This window comes from Hypanus sabinus, chromosome 2 (assembly GCF_030144855.1).
Source record: "Hypanus sabinus isolate sHypSab1 chromosome 2, sHypSab1.hap1, whole genome shotgun sequence".
NCBI lineage: Eukaryota > Metazoa > Chordata > Chondrichthyes > Myliobatiformes > Dasyatidae > Hypanus > Hypanus sabinus.
This window is the reverse complement of record NC_082707.1, coordinates 176,690,970-176,712,607: the sequence shown is the minus strand read 5'-3', so window position 1 is coordinate 176,712,607 and position 21,638 is coordinate 176,690,970.

Below are 21,638 nucleotides of genomic sequence, written 5' to 3'. Positions count from 1 at the left end.
AGGCTTTCTACTATCACAAACTTAAAAAAAACACTAACCTGTCATACTGCGCAGCCTACAAGTAATTAAAACAGAAATCTCCCAGCTCTGATGAAGGGTCTTGGGCCAGCATGATAACTGTTTAGTCCTTTCCAATAGATGCTGCCTGACCTGCTAAGTTCCTCCAGTATTTTGTATCTGTTACTCTGAATTTCCAGCTAATGCAGAATCTCCTGTGTTTATAACTAAAACACCAACAGCCTTGCACAATCTAAAATCAATTTCCTTCGTTCTAGAAGCCACATGACTATCCACTTGCCACCCCTCATTATGGATCTACAAATGGTAGGTCGGGTCTAATAAGCCTAATTAGATTACCCAAGGAGGTAACTAAAACAAATAAGCTTTACATTTCACATGGGAACTTAATTGCTAATATGCATATCACTGAAGACAGTTATTGACCTTGACATGAGTCTAGCTTTTTCAGAGAGCATAGAATTACATTTACAAAAAGCCTCTCAGTACCAGTGCCTGAGTTGCACCTATTAATGTTCAGGAGAATGTCAGGACACAGGAGGTCTTGTTAGTGTGGTGGAAGGCTGTTACATAAAGAAGCCACAGTCAACTAATTAGTCTCTTTACTGCAGAGATGGTGAAGGGAAAGAACTGATAAGAGGAGCTCTATTTGTGAGTATATAAAGGTGGAATTATTTCTAGAGGCAGATGTGTTGATAACCAATGGACAGGGATTTAAACCATTTATCAAAAGAACCAGAATTTACTATAAATAAGTCATACAATGAGTTATGGTGATCCCAGACATGACTAAAATGTCTTAAAAATCTCAACAGTTATTAAAGGTTAATGTCAAAAGGCTTGGGCATCAGCTTGGACAATTAGACATTGTTGTGGTTTAGACAGAGGGATGCTTAGGCAAGTACAGATCCTAGAGGCTCAGCAGTTAAATGCACAGCTACTAATGGCACACTCTAGCAATTTTCTACAGATGTGCCATGGAGAGCATGCTAACCTGTTGCCTCATTCCAAAGAATGGGGGCTCTAATGCACAGGATCGAAAGAGGGTTCAGCTACATCACAGACACAACCCTATTCACCATTGACAACATTTTCAAAAGACGGTGCTTCAAGAGGTCTGCATCCATCATTAAGGACCCTCACTATTCAGGGCAGGCGCCTTTCTCATTACTAACATCAGAGAAGAGATATGGGATCCTGAAGACACACAAAGTTTTAGGAACAGCTTTACACCTCCACCATCGGATTTCTGAACAGCCCATGAACCCGTGGACAGTCCCTCACTGTTGCTCTTCTGCACTATTTTATGGTAATTTTTTCATCCTGCATTGTACTGCTGCCACAAGACGTCAAATTTCACAACATATAATAAACCTGATTCAGATTCTGATTCTAAGATATTGAAAATCAAATTAGGGGCGTTATGGTAGCATAGTGGTTAGCACAACGCTTTACAGTACCAGAAACCTGGGTTAGGTTCCCATCGCTGCCTGTACGATCTCCCTGTGACCTCATGGGTTTCCTTCTGGGTGCTTCAGATTCCTCCCATAGTCCAAAGGCATACCAGTTGGTAGGTTACTTGATCATTGTAAATTGTCCTGTGATTAGGCTAGGATTAAATTAGGGGATTGCTGCTGTAACATGGCTCAAAGGGCTGGAAGGGTCTAATCTGTACTGTATCTCAATAAACAGATAAATAATAAAGCTGATTCTGAATTCATTTAGAGTACAGGCCCTCTCCCGGATTACAAATGGTCAATTTACAGAAATCCTGCACATACAAATGAGTGTTAGGGAGACTGGCAGGACCGTGGGAGGTGGATTTCCAGGGATTGCAGAATCTTGCAACAGGAGTGCATATGTCTGTGTGGCTAGGCAGCGCTCAAATACCATCTATAAATTTGCTGACAGTACGACCTTTGTTAGTAGGATCTCAGGTGGTGACGAGAGGGTGTACAGGAGTGAGATTTGCCAGCTAGTGGGATGGTGCAGCAGCAACAACCAGGCACTCAACGTCAGTAAGACGAAATAGCTGGTTGTGGACTTAGAAACAGAAACGTAGAAAATAGGTGCAGGAGTAGGCGGCCATTCTGCCCTTCGAGCCTGCACCGCCATTCAGTATGATCATGGCTGATCATCCAACTCAGAACCCTGTATCTGTTTTCTCTCCATACCCCCTGATCCCTTTAGCCACAAGGGCTATATCTAATTTCCTCTTAAATATAGCCAATGAACCGGCCTCAACTGTTTCCTGTGGCAGAGAATTCCACAGATTCTCCACTCTCTGTGTGAAGAAGTTTTTCCTCATCTCGGTCCTAAAAGGCTTCCCCTTTATCCTTAAAGTGTGACCCCTCATTCTGGACTTCCCCAACATTGGAAACAATCTTCCTGCATCTAGCCTGTCCAATCCCTTTAGAATTTTATATGTTTCAATAAGATCCCCCCTCAAATCTTCTAAATTCCAGTGAGTATGAGCCTAGTCGATCCAGTCCTTCTTCATATGAAAGTCCTGTCATCCCAGGAATCAATCTGGTGAACCTTCTTTGTACTCCCTCTATGGCAAGAATGTCTTTCCTCAGATAAGGGGACCAAAACTGCACACAGTACTCTAGGTGCGGTCTCATCAAGGCCTTGTACAACTGCAGTAGAACCTCCCTGCTCCTGTACTCAAATCCTTTTGCTATGAATGCCAACATACCATTTGCCTTTTACACCGTCTGCTGTACCTGCATGCCCACCTTCAATGACTGGTGTACAATGACACCCAGGTCTCATTGCATCTCCCCTTTTCCTAACTGGCCACCGTTCAGATAATAATCTGTTTTCCTGTTCTTGCAACCAAAGTGGATAAACTCACATTTATCCACATTAAATTGCATCTGCCATGAATTTGCCCACTCACCTATCCAAGTCACCCTACATCCTCTTAGCATCCTCCTCACAGCTAACACCACCGCCCAGCTTCGTGTCATCCACAAACTTGGAGATGCTGCACATAATTCCCTCATCTAAATCATTAATATATATTGTAAACAACTGGGGTCCCAGCACTGAGCCTTGCGGTACCCCACTAGTCACTGCCTGCCATTCTGAAAAGGTCCCGTTTACTCCCAGTCTTTACTTCCTGTCTGCCAGCCAATTCTCTATCCACATCAATACCATACCCCCAATACCATGTGCTTTAAGTTTGCACACTAATCTCCTGTGTGGGACCTTGTCAAAAGCCTTTTGAAAATCTAAATATACCACATCCACTGGCTCTCCCCTATCCACGCTATTAGTTACATCTTCAAAAAATTCTATAAGATTCGTCAGACATGATTTTCCTTTCACAAATCCATGCTGACTTTGTCCAATGATTTCACCTCTTTCCAAATGTGCTGTTATCACATCTTTGATAACCGACTCTAGCATTTTCCCCACCACCAATGTCAGACTAACCGGTCTATAATTCCCTGGTTTCTCTCTCCCTCCTTTTTTAAAAAGTGGGGTTACATTAGCCACCCTCCAATCCTCAGGAACTAATCCAGAATCTAAGGAGTTTTGAAAAATTAATCACTAATGCATCCACTATTTCTTGGGCTACTTCCTTAAGCACTCTGGGATGCAGACCATCTGGCCCTGGGGATTTATCTGCCTTTAATCCCTTCAATTTACCTAACACCACTTCCCTATTAACATGTATTTCCTTCAGTTCCTCCATCTCACTAGACCCTCGGTTCCCTACTATTTCCGGAAGATTATTTATGTCCTCCTTAGTGAAGACAGAACCAAAGTAGTTATTCAATTGGTCTGCCATGTCCCTGTTCCCTATGATCAATTCACCGGTTTCTGACTGTAAGGGACCTACATTTGTCTTGACCAATCTTTTTCTTTTCACATATCTATAAAAGCTTTTACAGTCAGTTTTTATGTTCCCTGCCAGCTTTCTCTCATAATCTTTTTTCCCTTTCCTAATTAAGCCCTTTGTCCACCTCTGCTGGACTCTGAATTTCTCCCAGTCCTCAGGTGTGCCACTTTTTCTGGCTAATTTATATGTTTCTTCTTTGGACTTGATACTATCCCTAATCCCTTGTCAGCCATGAGTGCACTACCTTCCCTGGTTTATTCTTTTGCCAAACTGGGATGAACAATTGTTGTAGTTCATCCATGTGATCTTTAAATGCTTGCTATTGCATATCCACCGTCAACCCTTTAAGTATCATTTGCCAGTCTATTTTAGCTAATTCACTTTTCATACCTTCAAAGTTACCCTTCTTTAAGTTCAGAACCTTTGTTTCTGAATTAACTATGTCATTCTCCATCTTAATGAAGAATTCCACCATATTATGGTCACTCTTACCCAAGGGGCCTCGCACGACAAGATTGCTAACTAACCCTTCCTCATTGCTCAATACCCAATCTAGAATGGCCTGCTCTCTAGTTGGTTCCTCGACATGTTGGTTCAGAAAACCATATCCACATACTTCAAGAAGGGTGAGACGAAGGAACACATACCAATCCTCATAGAGGGATCAGAAGTGGAGTGAGTATTCAGTTTCAAATTCCTGGGTGTCAAGATCTCTGACGATCTAACCTGGTCCCAACATATCAATGTAGTTATAAAGAAGGAAAGACAGCTGCTATACTTTATTAGGAGTTTGAAGAGATTTGGAATGTCAACAAGTACACTCAAAAACTTCTATAGTTGTACTGTGGAGAGCATTCTGACAGGCTGCATCACTGTCTGATATGGTGGGGGAGAGGGGGCTACTACACAGGACTGAAAGAAGCTCCAGAAGGTTGTAAATCTAGTCAGCATCTTGGGTACTAGCCTACGAAGTACGCAGGACATCTTTAGGGAGCGGTGTCTCAGAAAGGCAGTGTCCATTATTAAGGACCTCCAGCACCCAGGGCGTGCCCTTTTCTCACTGTTACCATCAGGTAGGGAGTACAGAAGACTGATAATAAACCTGATTCTGAGAGAACAAGGCAATTCTGAGTGCCTTGTCTCTGTAGACCCACACCAGACTTCCAGGTCTCAACAACTGAGAGCAGGGTCAGGCCAAACAGAGTTGGGATGGCTGGACAGACTCCCTCACAGAGTCAGTGATGCTGCTCAGTGGCCATTCTTCCTGTGCCTGCCCACACTCCCATCACAGCTGTTTTTGTGAAACCCCCTCACACATCTTTGTTCATTTCTTACAAACAGTTTGATTTACCAACAGTTTTCAGAAACAGGATGCTGCTATATCCTGGGGACTGGTTGTAATTATATTTGGAGAATGATAGCGTTCAGCATTAAAGGTGTATAGATACATAGCTGAGGGCTGTATGTTTGGAGGAGATTACAGACAATTGGGAGATGCTGTGAGAGATTTGTAAATGTGAATGGGAATTTTAAAGTGCCTTACCAGATTTAACATAAATCTACTTTGATTTTCTCTTTGACTTAAAATAGAGTGATCTTTATAATGTTGAATCAGTTGTGCCCATTAAACAAAATATATTTTACGAGGATGTAACACTCTGATACCATAAATGTTAAAATTAAATGCAGGTCTCATCTAAAATTAAAAACACACAAGAGATTCATAGATACAGGAAATTCAAGGCAACACACACAAAATGCTGGATAAATTCAACAGGTCAGGTTGCATCGATGGAAATGAATGAAAAGTCGACATAGTTGTCTGAGACCCTTCTTTAGGACTAAAAGGAAGGGGAAGATGCCAGAACAAAAAGGTGGGCTGGGAAGCCAGGTGGGTGGGATCTAAATAAAAAATTAAAATTAAAATCTAAAATTAAAGCTGAAAGAACAAATTTATCTCCTCATTGCTCCTTAAGTATTTTCCAAAATCAGCACTCAGCTTTATCTATAAATCCAAGACTTGTTCATCTTCAGAATTTCTTTTTTTTTTGCAGCAAAGGAATTGCATAGACTTCAAGAGGAAAAATATGTAGATTCACAAGGGAAAGAAAAGTGGTCAGTGGACAAATTGGATCATTTCACTGAGTGCTGACATAAACACAACCAATCAAACAGTCTCATTTGCTGTTGCAGCATTCAAAGATTGTAAATAAATCTTTTGAAAAACACATTTAATATTTTTAATTCATGTATCAAAATGACAAGATTTTTCTACTTCGATTTTGTAATAGTCAGAGATCAATGAATCAATGGTTTTACTTTGATCTATATTTTATAGAAAGCTAGTTGCTACCCTTGTATATATTTCAAAGCCCTCAGTGAGGAAGAAAACATTTCTAAACTATTTTAGTATCTAATTTCTCAAATTAAGGTTTACTCTGTAAGTGCATAAGATACAGGTGCAAGAATTAGGCCACTCAGCCCATCAACTGCTCTGCCATTCGATCATCTCTGATATTTTTCATCCTCATTCTTCTGCTTTCTCTCCATAATTCTTATCTTTTTCATAAGTCAAGAACTTAAGAACTTCTGCTTTAAACACACGCAGAGATTTGTCCTCAACAGCCCTCTGTGGTATCAAATTCCACAGATTCGCTGCCTTCTGGAATTTTGAAGAGACATCCCTTTATTCTGAGACCTTGGATCTTAGATGCTCCTACTAATGGAAACACACTCTCCACATCGTCTCTACTCAGACCTTTCATTACCAGATTGGTTTCAATGAGATCCCCTCTCACCCTTCTGAATTCCACTGAGTATTACTCCAGTGACATCAAATGGTCCTCATAATTAACCCTTTCTACTTAGTATCTCATCAATCTATTTTGTATATGTTGATACTAAGTACCCAATGAGAAACTTACATCAGAATCAGTTTAATATCACCAGCATGTATCATGAAATTCATTAACTTTACAACAACAGTCCAAGGAAATACATGATAAATAAATATAGAGAAAAAACTGAATTACAGTAATATATAACAGGAATGTGTTTATTAAATAGTAAAGTTAAAATAAGTAGTGCAAAAAAAAACAGAAATTAAAAAAAAGTCATGAGGTAGTATTCATGGGTTCAATGTCCATTTAGAAATCTGATGGCAGAGAGGAAGAAGCTGTTCCTGAATTGCTGAGAGTGTGTGTTCAGGCTTCTGTACCTTCTTCCAGATGGTAACAATGATTCTTTAAGCTGCTTGGTTGAGTTCCCAAAATAATTTTCTTAAAATAACAAATTGCCTGGAATACGTTCCAAGGATGTTTATTTGCACCCACAGTTGATGCCATAAGTTTTGCATACCAATTTTAGATCACACTTCTGTAAATTTATTTAGTAATCTTCCTGAAGTTGTCAGCCAATCTCAGTTGAGATTTCTTCCATTGATTCAGCTTTCAAATGAGTTCATTGACATTTATATTAAAGTCAGCTGGATATTCAATCAAGCCCATCAAAATTAATTTAAAATCCTTTTGCATGCCTTTTCTTTAGCATAATAAAATGTGTCCAGTCAAAGCTCAAATGGAAAAATGTACTTCACCATGGGCTTATTAAAGTCAAAAATACAGATGTATTTCTTCTTCAGTTAATCAGTATTATTAACATTATAATTTGTCATTACTTGCTTATATTAAAAAGAACATTGTCATCAGAGCAATTGCTAGCTCTGGGCCTGAACTTGCTAGAGTTTAAAAGAATGGGAAGGTTCCTCATTGAAACCTACTGAATAGCGAAAAGCCTGGATAGAGTGAACTTGGAGAGGATGTCTCCAATAGTGGGAGAATCTAGGACCAGAGGGCACACCTCAGAACACAAGGACATCCCTTTAGAACAGAGATGAGGAGGAATTTCTTTAGCTAGAGGGCAGTGAATCTGTGGAATTCCTTGCCGCAGATGGCTGTGGAGGCCAAGTCATTGGTTATGTTTAAAGTGGAGACTGGTAGATTCTTGATTAGTAAGGGCATTAAATGTTACAGGGAGAGGGCATGAGAACGGGGTTGAAAGGGATAATAAACCAGCCATGATCAAACGGCAGAGCAGATTCTATGGACTGAATAGCCTAATTCTGCTCCTTTGTCTTACTGTCTTATAGTCTGGCTCTGCTCTGATGCTGAATACATAAAAGAGCATGGCTCCATTAAAATGAAAGGCACAAGGAAAACAAATTCATGGCCTAGCCTAGTTCTGAAACTGATGCCTCAACTGTAGTTGTAAATCCAAGATTGCTCACCTTCAGATTCTCTCACCACCTTTATTTCACTTTTCTTCAGAAAGTAACTTGCATCTGGACCAGTTATGGGTGAGGCATGAGTCTGGCACTAGCTGAGTAGAATCCAACAACTCATTACTCCATTGAAATGAAAGCCACAGCCATGGAATGCAGGTCAAAGTGGAGTCAGCTGAATCATATGAAGCTGCAATTTTTAAAAAGCAAAATTGCAGGGTGGAAGCCCGGTGTAATACACCAGTAAGGCTGATAGCCAGAGAAAAGGCATAAGTTAAATGACAGGCAATGATCAGAGAAGTTTAATCAACCAATCTGATCACAGAGAGTTGGGGAAAGCACCTTCCATTACAGGATATGAACGAAGTGTGGATGGTACTTAAAAGATACATCCCACTCAAGGGCAGTTCATGACACTGTGTGATAAAATTCGACGACAGCAAGATGGGAACCTATTTTACTTCTCACTGATTTTTATTTCCATTGACGCAGCTGAGGTCAGGATTGTTATTTCTCTAGTGCAATGCCAGAGTGAAGTCCTATTTGCCGTCTGGGTGAATGAAAAGAGACCCATTGCCCTTCTGAAAAAGAATAGAGAATTCACCGCATAGTCTGTTCAACATTCTACTCATCCTCAACCTCTCCACCCCCACACCCAACTAAAAGAAACGCTATCAAAAAATATTGTCTGATCATTGATCTCGTTTGCTGTTTGTACAGTCTTTCTACCCAATATATTATCTGTAGGATACAGTGACATTTCAAACGTAATGAATTTGCTGTGTTTTTCTTACTGGATTAAACTATAATTTTGAATTTGAACTGGCTGGCACATTCAAGATTTACTTTGCTCACAATCCATTTAAAAGCCTGTGCAAAAACCACCGTTTGACCGCAAATTCTTTATTTTAATCAGTACATTAAAAATGCAGAATACATTTTCCAAAGCTCTACATACACAGGGGGAGCTGGCAATATCAAGTCATTATTCACTCAGTTAATCGTTGTATCTCCTTTGCTTGATGATTGTAGTCAAGCAGTTAAAAGCAGAGTTCCTTAGACATTCACTAAATCAGATTTCAGATTCATTTATAAATATTTCAGATTTTGTGAGTTATTCGGGGAAGAGAAGCAATATCACAGAAATAGATGCACCTCAGGAAATGGTAGGGAGGGAGAAATTACAATAGCCAGGGTAGTGTTACAGAGCAAATAGCTGAACTGCAGCTGGGCGTGCTTTCCTCCTTGGATCTGATTTGTTGATTTTAATTTTTAAATTTCCATAGAATTGGGGGTGGTTCTGCTAAATTGGTAAATAGCAACCATCCTTTTTATTCAAACAGGAAGGGGAAAGAGAGAGCAGGAAATTATAGACAGGTTAAAACTTCACATCTGAATTAAGGGAACATTAGAAATGATTACTAAAGATATTAAAGCAGCCACTTACAAAAATTCAAAGTAACCCAGCAGAGTGTTTATGGTGATTGGCTCAGATTTGACAGGCTGAAGGCCTTACTTCCACACTGAATGTTTCTATCATTCACATCAAGACAGTTTTATAAAAGGGATATCAGACATGACCAACTTATTGACCCTCTGAGGAAGTAACCTGCTACAGGCTCTGTAATTACATTTCCAGAAGTTTGTGATACAGTGATGTCTCAAAGATACACTAGAAAGTAAATGTGTATCTTGTCAATATGTAACAAATAGTGTGCAAAAAGGATCAGTGCTGGAATCTTGCATTGTAACTTGTTCTGAAAAACAGCTGCAGCCCTTCTGGTAGGTAAGAAATTAAGTTACAAGGGGGCATAATGGGGCAGAAGAGTTTGAGTGACCAAAGATATTCCAAATGATGTATTAATGTGGGAAAACATGAAGATGCCCTTTTTGGCTGGAAAAATTATATATATATATATATAATTTTGCAGCCAAAATAAGAGGTGACAGGAGAGGTACCAGAGGATTGGAGGACAGCCAATATTGTTCTGCTGTTTAAGAAAGGCTCTAAACATAAACAGGAAATTATAGGCCAGTGAGTCTGACATCAGCTGTGGGAAGGTTATTGGAGGGGATTCTAAGCAACCCTATACATAAATATTTGGATGGATAGGGACCAATTAAGGCTAGTCAACATGGCTTTGTCCTGACGAAGGGTCTCGGCCCGAAACGTTGACAGTGCTTCTCCTTATAGATGCTGCCTGGCCTGCTGTGTTCCACCAGCATTTTGACTGCGTTGTTTGAATTTCCAGCATCTGCAGATTTCCTCGTGTTGGCTTTGTGCCAGGTCATGTCTAACCAACACTTATGGAGATTTTCAAGGAAGTTACCAGGAAAGTGGATGAAGGCAAGGCAGTGGATGTTGTCTATGTGGATTTTAGCAAGGCACTTGACAAAGTGGGAGGCTGGTCAAGGAGGTTCAGTCACTCAGCATTTAAGATGAGGTAGGAAATTGGATTAGACATTGGCTTTGTGGGAGAAGCCAGAGAGTGGTAGAAGATGGTTGCCTCTCTGACTGGAGGCCTGTGCCTAGTGGTGTGCCATAGGGAATGGTGCTGGGTTCATTGTTCCTTGTCATCAGCATCAATGATCTGGATGATAATGTGATTAACTAGATCAGCAAATTTGTAGATGACACCAAGATTGGGCCTGTAGTGGACAGCAAGGAAGGCTATCATGGTTTGCAGAGGGATTTGCATCAAAAATGGCAGATGGAATTTAATGCAGTTAAGTGCGAGATTTTGCATTTCGGTAGGACCAACCAGGATAAGTCTTATACAGTGAATGGTAAGGCACTGAGGAGGGTGGTAAGTCAAAGGGATCTGGGAATACAGGCAAATAACTCGTTGAAATTGGTGCCATAGGTATATAGAGTCATTAAAAAAGAGCTTTTAGCACATTGGCCTTCATAAATCAATGTATTGAGTATAGGAGATGGGATAGAATGTTGGAGTTGTATAAGATGTTGGTGGGGCCTAATTTGGAGTATTGTGTGCAGTTTTGTTCACCTACCTACCTACAGGAAAGATATAGATAAGGTTGAAAGAGTGCAGAGAAAATTTACAAGGTTGTTACCGGGTCTGAAGGACCTGAGTGATTGACCATAAGACATAGGAACAGAATTAGGCCATTCAGTCCATCAAGTCTGCTCTGCCATTTCATCATCGCTGATCCAATTTTCCTCTCAGCCTCAATTTTCTGCCTTCTCCCCATATTCCTTCATGTCCTACCCAATCAAAAACCTATCAACTATCATCTATTAACCTCCACAACAGCCTGTGGCAAAGAATTTCACAGATTCATGACACTCTGGCTAAAGAAATTCCTCCTCATCTCTGTTCTAAAAGGATACCCCTCTATTCTGAGGCTGTGTTCTCTGGTCTTAGACTCTCCCACCATATGAAACATCCTCTCCACAGCCTTTCAAGGCCTTTCACCATTCAATAGGTTTCAATTAGGTCACCCCTCATTCTTCTGAATTCTAGTGAATACAGGCCCACAGCCATCAAACACTCTTCATATGACAAGCCATTCAATCCTGGAATAATTTTACTGAATCTCCTTTGAACCCTCTTCAGTTTCAGAACATCCTTTCTAAGATAAGGGTCCCAGAAGGGTTCACAATACTCCAAGTGAGGCCTCACCAGTGCTTTATATCCTTGCTTTTAAATTCTAGTCTTCTGGAAATGAATTCTAACATCACATTTGCCTCCTCACCACAGACTCAACCTGAAAATTCACCTTTAGGGAATCCTGCACAAGGACTCCCGAGTCCCTTTGCATTTCTGGTTTTTGTATTTTCTCTCCATTTAGAAAATAGTCTACACTTTCATTTCTTTTACCGAAGTGTATGACCATACACTCCCAATACTGCATCTGCCATTTCTTTGTCCATTCTCCTAATCTGTTGAAGTCCTTCTGTAGCTTCTCTACTTCCTCAAAACCACCTGCCCCTCCACCTACCTTCATATCGCCTGCAAACTTTGCAACAAAGCCATCAATTCCTTCATCCAGATCACTGACATAACGTAAAAGAATTGGTCCCAACACAGACCCCTGTTGTGTGTGTTGTTCTGCATTTTCAGCATCTGCAGAATCTCTTGTGTTAGCAAATTTATTAAATAATTTATTTAAAATTAAGATAACAAGTTTAGGAAATTACTAATTAATTAAAATATTAATGTACATTGGATATAAGGAAAATAAAAAAATAAACTATTTGAATTTATGTTTTATGTGAAGACACCATTCAGATAAATGAGGCTATACTCATCCTACCAAATTGTCTTGGTATTAAGCTGTGGATGAGTTCAGAGTCAGAGTGAGAGATCGAATATGTTCCCAGCAACATGATTCTAACCTTCACCCTATTATCCCAGAAAATGCTGCTGTGCCCTGAGCAACCAGTTGGTGGTTTTGCCTCCACCCATCAGTACAATGCACCCATTGCATCTAGTGGAGACAACAGCATGGACAATGGTCTCAATTAAAAACGAGTCTGAATAACATTGTAGAAGTAAATAATGAAAGATGGTTTAGGAGGTAAGTTTGAAACTTAACCTTACAACATAAGAGAGTCTACAGATGCTGGAAACTCTCTCTCTCACACACACACACACACACACACACATATTTCATGGCATTTTTCTAGCTCCTGCGCCTTTCCTTTCTAGTCCTGATGAAGGGTCTCAGTCTGAAACATCGACTGATAATTCCTCTTCAAAGATGCTGCCTGACCTCCTGAGTTACTCCAGCACTGTGTGTGTGTGTGTGTGTGTGTGTGTGTGTGTATATCTGTGTGTATATATGTTGCTCCACCTTACAACCAGCAGCTTGCACATTTTTCAATGCTTGTTTCAGCCTAGGTGGTCAGCTGAGATCACTGAATCAAATGAAACACAGCAGCAAAGCCTGTGAACGTGTTTCTGCAAAGCCTCACCAATAACCACAGGCTGTCACTTAAAGCTTGAAATACGACAGGGGCTGCCAGTCCCCCTACCGGTTCTTCACCAGCACATGTAATAACCTGTCCACCACATTTCCTTAAATTCTTTTCCATGTAATTCTTTGTTAATATTTCAGATCCTGGTCATTGTCTAAATGTCTTCCATCCTTCAATGATACTTGAACCCGATTGAAAATATTTTGTGCTTAAAAACTTAAATTCTACTTTAGTGTGCTAGCTAAACCTTACCCTTATCACATAAAACAAAATTAGTGAGATCTTTGTGCCAGTCCCAATCTATTTATTCATTCAACACTGTGACAATTGTGGTGAAGCACAATGTTTGAAAGCTACTTCAACTGCTGTTTCTACATTAATAAATCTTGCTGAAAATGGCTTCATTTTATGGGTCATTAGAGCCTGTAAAATCTTCTCTCAGAATCTGAACAGGTTGGCTGAAATGAATTTTCATCTTTTTTTTCCTGCCTTGTTACTTTGCCAAGCTACATGTTTCGAGGGGTTATTGATAAGTTCGTGGCCTAAGGTAGAAGGAGTCAATTTTAGAAAACCTAGCACATTTATTTTAGAAAGTTTGAAGTTAATAACTCATCTCCTTCTAGCTTAGTCCACAAATTTATGAATCACCCCGATGAGTTATTAACTTCAAACTTTCTGCATAATCACTCAAAGAGTTGAACTGCATGTGCATGTAACAAGAGCTGTATAACTCATCTCCTTCCACGTTAGGCCATGAATTTATCAATCACCCCTGCTGTGGACTCTTTCTGGAGGTCCAAGACCCGAATGCTCCACGACCACTGGACTAAGTGCATAAATGTAGGAGGGGACTATGTGGAAAAATAAATGTGCTAGGTTTTCTAAAATTGACTCCTTCTATGCTAGGCCACAAACTTATCAATCACCCCTCGTAAATAAGACAAGGCAATTACAATTGCATCTCCAGGTGATGTACCTGACCATCAGCTATCTGCTCAGGGGTTACTGTGAAAGCTCCTATCCAATACCATTCAGTCTGTTGACTATCCTGCCTAGAATAGCTTACAGGGGCAGTTCCCTCAGTAGCAAATATTAGGATGGGGGCTCATGGGATTTCATGGCACCGTAATAATCACAAAAAATTTGTGAAGGTCAAGGGAGGTGTTAGTCAACAGATAGAAATATTACAAACATGAGAAAATCTTCAGATGCTGGAAATAAACCCAAGCAACACACACAAAAGCGCTGGAGGAACTCAGCAGGTCAGGCAGCATCTATGGAAATTAATAAACAGTTGACATTTCAGACCGAGAACCTTCATCAGGACTTCATTAATATTACATGACTGAGATCCCGCTGAAAAAAAGCTTCAGCACTTGAGCATCAGATGGTAAGTGACAGATACCCCACACAATTAATCTTTGAATTGTATTGGTGTTTAATAACATCTGAGGATCTCACATTAGATATATTCTAAAGCCTCTTTCTCAGTTGATTAGATATCTCAATTGCCGTTGAAAATAAATGTTGAAATGGCCATGCTACAGGAAATGTAGTGAGAGGATTTCAATTCCACTGTAGAGGAGTGAACCACATCTCCAAAAGACTCTGATTTTGAGAGTGCTGTAGCTACTGCTCTGAGTTACAGACATCGGTCCTGCCATGATTAGAGTGTGCCCCTCCCTTTCCCCGCAGGAAGTCTGACTGGAGAAGGTTTTCAGTGCCACCATTTTTGCTAAAGGTCGTCATGCACATGGTGCCATGCCTCTTCTTGTAGGATTTCTTCTGGCATCTCTAGCTCTCTGAAACCACTTGGGATCATGGTGGCTGGGAACCAAGTTAGAATTAATCTGCTTTTGGTTGTTTTATATTGAATTATTTAACCCTTTCACAATAACTACAAGCGAAATATCTCAGTACCTTTATATCAAGGATCAACTTATATACTTAAATGTATCAGGAATTTTCTGTGGTGTGTTGGCATGACAGGCAATAAAAATTAACATTCAACAATTATAAAGAATAAGGAATTTTATAAATCATAAAGTTAGTGGTTAAATTTCAGATATGGAATAAAACGTGAATAGAAACAAAAACTAGCATGTATTTACAATGTAAACAACATTGTAAAAAATGGTTTATAAAGTGTTTATAGTATAGTACAATGACTGGGGTGTATGTAGAGAGGGATGGGGGTAATGATCAGATTAACTGCTTGGGGGGAAGAAACTTATAAAATGGCATGAAGTTCTTATTTTGATAGCCCTAAAGCATGTAAACATTCAATAACTTTAAAAGCTGCTATTCTGTGAGATATGATTGTGCATCACTGGGAGCACATACCATTCCCACAAGGGTTCATGTTCTGGGTGTTACACATACAAAGTGCTAGAGCAACTTAGCAGGTTCGACAGCAACTATGGAGGGGAATAAAGAGCCAACATTTCAGGTCCTGATGAAGGGTCTCAGCCCTATACATTGATTCTTTATTCCTCGCCATAGAAACAGTCTGAGTTCCTCCAAAATATTCTGTGCGTGTGTTACTCTGGATTTCAAGGTTCTGCGGAATCTCTTGTGTTTATGGTTTACTGGGTTTTATGCTAGTATTGACATTATTGGGTTGAGTCACACACTGAAAAAACAGTAATGGAGCTGATGAAAATTTCCTACTTAAGTGTTAATACCCCATTAATAAGTGGTTTTCAATCTCTCAAATCCATGTGCAGAATTGGTTATCATCAGTTTAATAATGATTACAGTTCTTGTATGTTGTCTTTTCTGGTGTCCCACCACAAAATTTCTCAGCCACTTCTTGGAGGTCCAATTCTTTATGATATCTGATTCAGCATTGTAAATATTATTACATCTGGAAGTATTCCAAGACAATAGATCAAAACATACAGAAGAAGTGATTTAGTTAGTAAACGGACAGACATAAAAGACTTAAATTATAGGGAATGCTGAATGTACAAAGAAGCTATGAATTAATCCTCAATGTCTATCTCAGAAATGGGGTCTGGAAGTATTCAATTGTTGGCTCTTGAAGCCCTCACTGCATCATCAACTTTGTGCATCTAATGTGTTTTCTCTGCTGGATCATTTAGATCAGCAAACTATTGTGAGAAGGAGAAGTAGTCAATAACTTCTACTCATCGCACTTTATATAATCATAAAAAAATCAGCTTGAAGAAATGTTTTCCATCTTGCAGCCCATTTTCCCAAATTCTCTGCATTAAAGTAGCTATCACTTGTACACCCATCTATGTTTGGACATAATTCTTTGTTGTATTAGTTGAGAGCAATGCAATTAGAACTAGCTGACTAAACTGCTGACAGAATCAAAATGAGATTGACGTGTTCATATCTCTCAAGGCTCCTGAAATAGACTGTATTCCATCATTAGAGATTCCAAGTTTTAAAACAAAGATTCCATAAGTTCTGTTAACTCCATTAGTGTCAAAGGTCTGATCACAATATTCAAACCCAACATTCTTCCAGCAGTGCTTTTTCCAAACTATGCAGTGATGCAATTTGTTAGGATGCTCTCCACTGAGTATCTGAAGAATGGCATAGGTATTGATGTGCATTGTCCCTTCATAGTCTCTTCAGCCTCCTCAAAAAGTAGAGATGTTGGTGAGCTTTGCTGATGTGTAGAATGTGTTCTGGGATCATGACAGGTTGCACAAGATGGGCGCTCCCACGAGTTTGAAACTGCTCAGTTTCCACTGCTGTGCTACCCATGTAAAGAGGTGTGTGAGTGGTGCAGGTTCTCCTGAAGTCAATGACCATCTCCTTTGTCTTGTTGACATTAAGGAAGAGGTTATTTACCAGACACCAGGCCTCAAGCTCTTCCAACTCTTCTCTGTAGGTTGTCTCATCATTGTTGGGGGTCGGTGAACTTGAAAATGTGATTACTAAGTTGCTTGGCAATAAGGTCATGTGCCAATAACATCATAAGGGGGAGGGTCAAAAGAAGCCACAGCCACAATAGCTGGAAGTAAAATAGATTCAGCCACACCTCTTCAATGTAGCCAACTGACAGCCTTTGAAAGCTTCTGGTTTCTGAAAGCATACAAAAAAAATTAAAAAACAATTAAACAATTACAACTTAAAAATGATCAAATTGCCCCAAAACAGTGATTAAACCATTTAAAATACTTGAAACAACTTTTAAAAAGAGTTTAAAAATTATATCCATCAATTAATTAAAAAATAGAAAATTATCACATAGACACCCTTCTCAGGCATTCATGCAAGTTAATTGAAAGGTCTGCTGTTCCTGCAGTTCATTCTAGTGTAATTGCTGGAGAATGAAGGCAATCTTGTGCCTTAAGGCTAAATCCCCGGACAAGCCTTGCTGACACTAGAATCACCCCATGACATAACACTGTGGTTGCAATTATATGAAGCATCTTAACACAGATTAGGTGATCCAGAACAATGCACTTCAGTCTGTGAGAGGGAACCTGAGCTGTCTAGTGACCTATTACTTTAATCTTCTATCCTATTCTCATTCTGACCTGTCTGACTTGGGCCGCCTACTCTGTTCCAACAAGGTCCAATTTAAGGTCAATGAATAGCACCTTATCTTCAGTCTGGGCACATTGCTTCCTTGGGACACAATGTACTCTCAATAGATGAGGCTGTTCTCTTCTATTTCAGTTTGTTTCTTTTTTTCTCTTCTTCTGCCAGTTTCTGAAAGAAATTGTTACCTTAACAACTTTGCTCTGCAACCTATCACAGACAATATCCCTCCTGAAACTTAAAATACACTCGGTGGACACATTATTAGGTACCTCCAGTGTCTAATTGTTATGTAGTTAATATTTCAGTGGTATTTGAATAATATTGTAAATATATTGCTTGAGTAAGCATTCCTGTTTCTTTAAATAAATAATTACGAGTTATACGTATAAATATGTGAATTGTATACTTCATCACACTACCATGTGATACATGCGCACCTTGCTTTAAGTAAACCCGAAGTTAAACTTGCATCCCTGGACTCCCATGCCTTCTTCTGTTTAATGTTTAGAGATATACAAAATTTGACACTAACAAAGCAGCCACTGAGTATATGTTTGTGGTCTTTTGCTGCTGGAGTCAATGCACTTCCAGGTTCGACATATTGTGTGTTCAGAGATGCGTTTCTACACACCATTGTTGTAAAGCGCGATTATTTGAATATTGCCCCCTTCCTGTCAGCATGGACTAGTTTGGCCATACTTCTCTGGCCCTCCCATCAACAAGGTGTTTTCACCCACAGAACTACCACTCACTGAATGTTTTTTTGGGTTTTTTTTTTTGCAACAACCTCTGCAAATTCTAGAGACTAATGTGTGAGAAAATCCCAGGAGCTCAGCAGTTTTTGAGATGCTCAAACCAACCTGTCTGATGCCAACTATCATTCCATGATCGAAGTCACTTAGATCACATTTTTCCAACTCTGATATTTAGTCTGAACAACAACTGAACCTCTTGACCATGTCTGCATGCTTTTATCCATTGATTGGTTAATTGGATATTTGCATTAACAAACAAGTGTATGGCTGTACCTAATAAAGTGGCCACTGAGTGCATGATGTCCTCTCACATTTCCAGCTCTGATAAAGTGTCCTTGAATCAAGTCATCTGCTCACTTTTTCTCCCTATTGATGATACTAAGTGCTTCTAGCAGCCTTCATTTTTGTTTCAGGTTTCCAACATCTTCAGTTTATTTTACGCCCATGAGGTCTAATTTACAGGCCTAAAGTTGCAAGAGTCAATAGCAAGGCCCCTAGACTGGAAAACTCTTTAATGGGGCAATGAAACAATGACCCAGTACCTCCCTCATAGCCTGTAACAGCAAGTAAAGCCAGTGGCCAAAACTGACAGAGATTATAAATGAGTATAAACTCCCAAAAGCTATTAAAACTGAAATAAGTAATATTCTAAAATTACATTTTAAAATAAGAAGTAATTAAGGTGAAAATGCATGAAGATGCTTGGCAATGGAGTCATAGAAAAGTACAGCGAGAAATCAGACCTTCAGCCCATCTGATCTGTGCCAAAACATCTAAACTACTTAATCCCAACACCCACACCTGGACCGTAGCCCTCCATACCCCTCTCAACCATGTACATATCCAAACTTCTCTTAAACAATGAAATCAAGCTCACATGCAGCACGTGCACTGGCAGCTCATCCTACAATCTCACCACCGTCTGAGTGAAGAGGATTCCCCTCATGTTCCTCTTAAACTTTTCACCTTTCACCCTTAACTACCTTCTTATTCTGGCATCTTACCCCTACCTTTCCAGTCCTGATGGATGATCTCAGTCCAAAACATCGACTTCTTTATCTCCGTAGATGTCGCCTGATCTCCAGGGTTCGTCCAGCATCTTGGGTGTGAGACTCTGGATTTTCAACATCTACAGATTCTCTAATATTTATGAATAGCTCATTAAATACGCCCAACTCCCATGTCTGAGCTGAAAGTATTTTCCAAGGTCTCTGAAACACAGACCTTCTATTCATTGAGGTACACCTCTGTTATTTCTCACTCACTGTTTTCCTACAGAGAGTTTCACTATATCCACTACTTCTTTGAACTGCTTATTCAAGCTGTAGCCTGTTATACTTACCTGCAAGTTAATGCAATCTGTAACCTCCTCGGTGTCTCTCAAACCCACCAGACCGGTGGTCTGTTCATTTGGGACCAGAACATCCCATAGGTTTCGGAATTTCCTCACAGCCCATAATTCTTTCAATAACACGTCCCCTCAATCTGATTGAGTTGGCCCAGTCTGCTCCCAGGGTCACGGGCACATACTCAAACAAAGTTACTATGTTAGTTAATTGGATCAACCCAATCCTGCCAGACCTCGAGTAGCCGTCCCACTTGATACTCAGAAGTGATAGCAACACTGCTCTAGGCTGCCTCAGTAAACAGTATGGAAATACTGTTCCATACTATCCTATCCTATCCCATCACAGGATCACTCAAAATGCCGTTTTCGGTCACCCACTCAATTAGCATAATGGCCTTTCATGTATCATCTTTATCGCTCTCTTTGGATGTGCAATCACTGATTACCCTGCTTGCATTCCAAAACAATGCCCCTCGTGACACTGCTCACAATCTCACTCGCCATCTCCTGCGCAATCCTCCTCTTTCTGGCCTGCTTCTCTTCAATTCTCTCCAGAGTGGCTGATAGCGTTGGACTGAAAAGGACCGTGGACACTTGCTTTGGTAGAATCCTTAGTGCCAATAAACTCACCCAAGTCTTGTATGACTCCAGTCCCACTGGAATAATCTTCCACTTCCCCTCTGTAGATAGAAAGAAATCACACAAAGTCTGGTTTACCTTCAGTACAAACATTTTCTATATTACCAGCTGACATCAACAGGGAAGTCACTTGTTCCAGAATGAATACTGACAGATCCAAAGTTTTCCTTGTCCCTGTAATATTTCTTATCTGCTTTACCCGCTGCTTTCTCTACCTCACAGGCACTGGGTATATATAGAGTGAGATATGCCTTTTGCAATGTCAAGCTTCAGTACCTATCCTCTGCATGAGCTGTGTACAGTTCCAATTTTACCTTAAATATATAATGGAAAACTTTATGAAGCTGTTTCTAGGCTTATAGCCAGGCATGAGTTCAGTAAATACACACAAAATGCTGGAGGAACTCAGCAGGCCAGGCAGCATTAATGGAAAAGAGTAAACGGTGTTTCGGGCAGAGACCCTTCAGCAGGACCGATTTAAAAGGTGGGGGAGGGAGAGAGAAACACGAGGTGATAGGTGAAGTCAGGAGCTGGAGGGGTGAAGTAACGAGCTGGGAAGTAGATGGGTGAAAGAGATACAGGGCTGGAGAAGGGGGATCTAATAGGAGAGGACAAAAGGCCATGGAAGAAAGAAAAGTGGGAGGAGAAGCAGAGGGCAGCTATGGGCAGGCAAGGAGATCAGGTGAGAGAGGACAAAGGGGATGTGGAATGGTGGGGGGTGGGGGGGGGCCTTTACTGGAAGTTCGAGAATCTGATTGGAGGCTGCCCAGGTGTTGTTCCTCCAACCTGAGTGTGGCCTCACAAGTTCAGTGAAATTCACTTTAGCCTACACTACAGTTTGTGGCTCATGCCTCTTAAGCACTTTACAGACCTTCATTGCCTGGTGCCTTCCTCTATCTCTGTACTACATGCTAATCCCCCTACCCCCTACTCTCTCTGTTGTTCTAGAGAGCCAAGAATTCACTATTCCCCACCATGAGCTTACTCTTACTGCCCCCTCCTGTGGTATAATAGTGCTCTTCTGTCTGTGTCCTTCCTCTTTACCTGGATCATTCAACCAATGGAACAATCCCACTTGTCTCTGAGGACAGATGCATGAGTCAGCTCACACTGCTGGAGCTTCCCAGTCAATCTCACATCCATTTCCTGCCCTCCGCACCAAACATTCTCCTCATCAGACAATCTAGCTTTCTAGTTTCACTCTCTCCTGCTACACTCCCTCATTGCCAATGCAAAGTCTATGGTTCCTCTCATGTCATTGTAAGTACTGTCACTTGGAC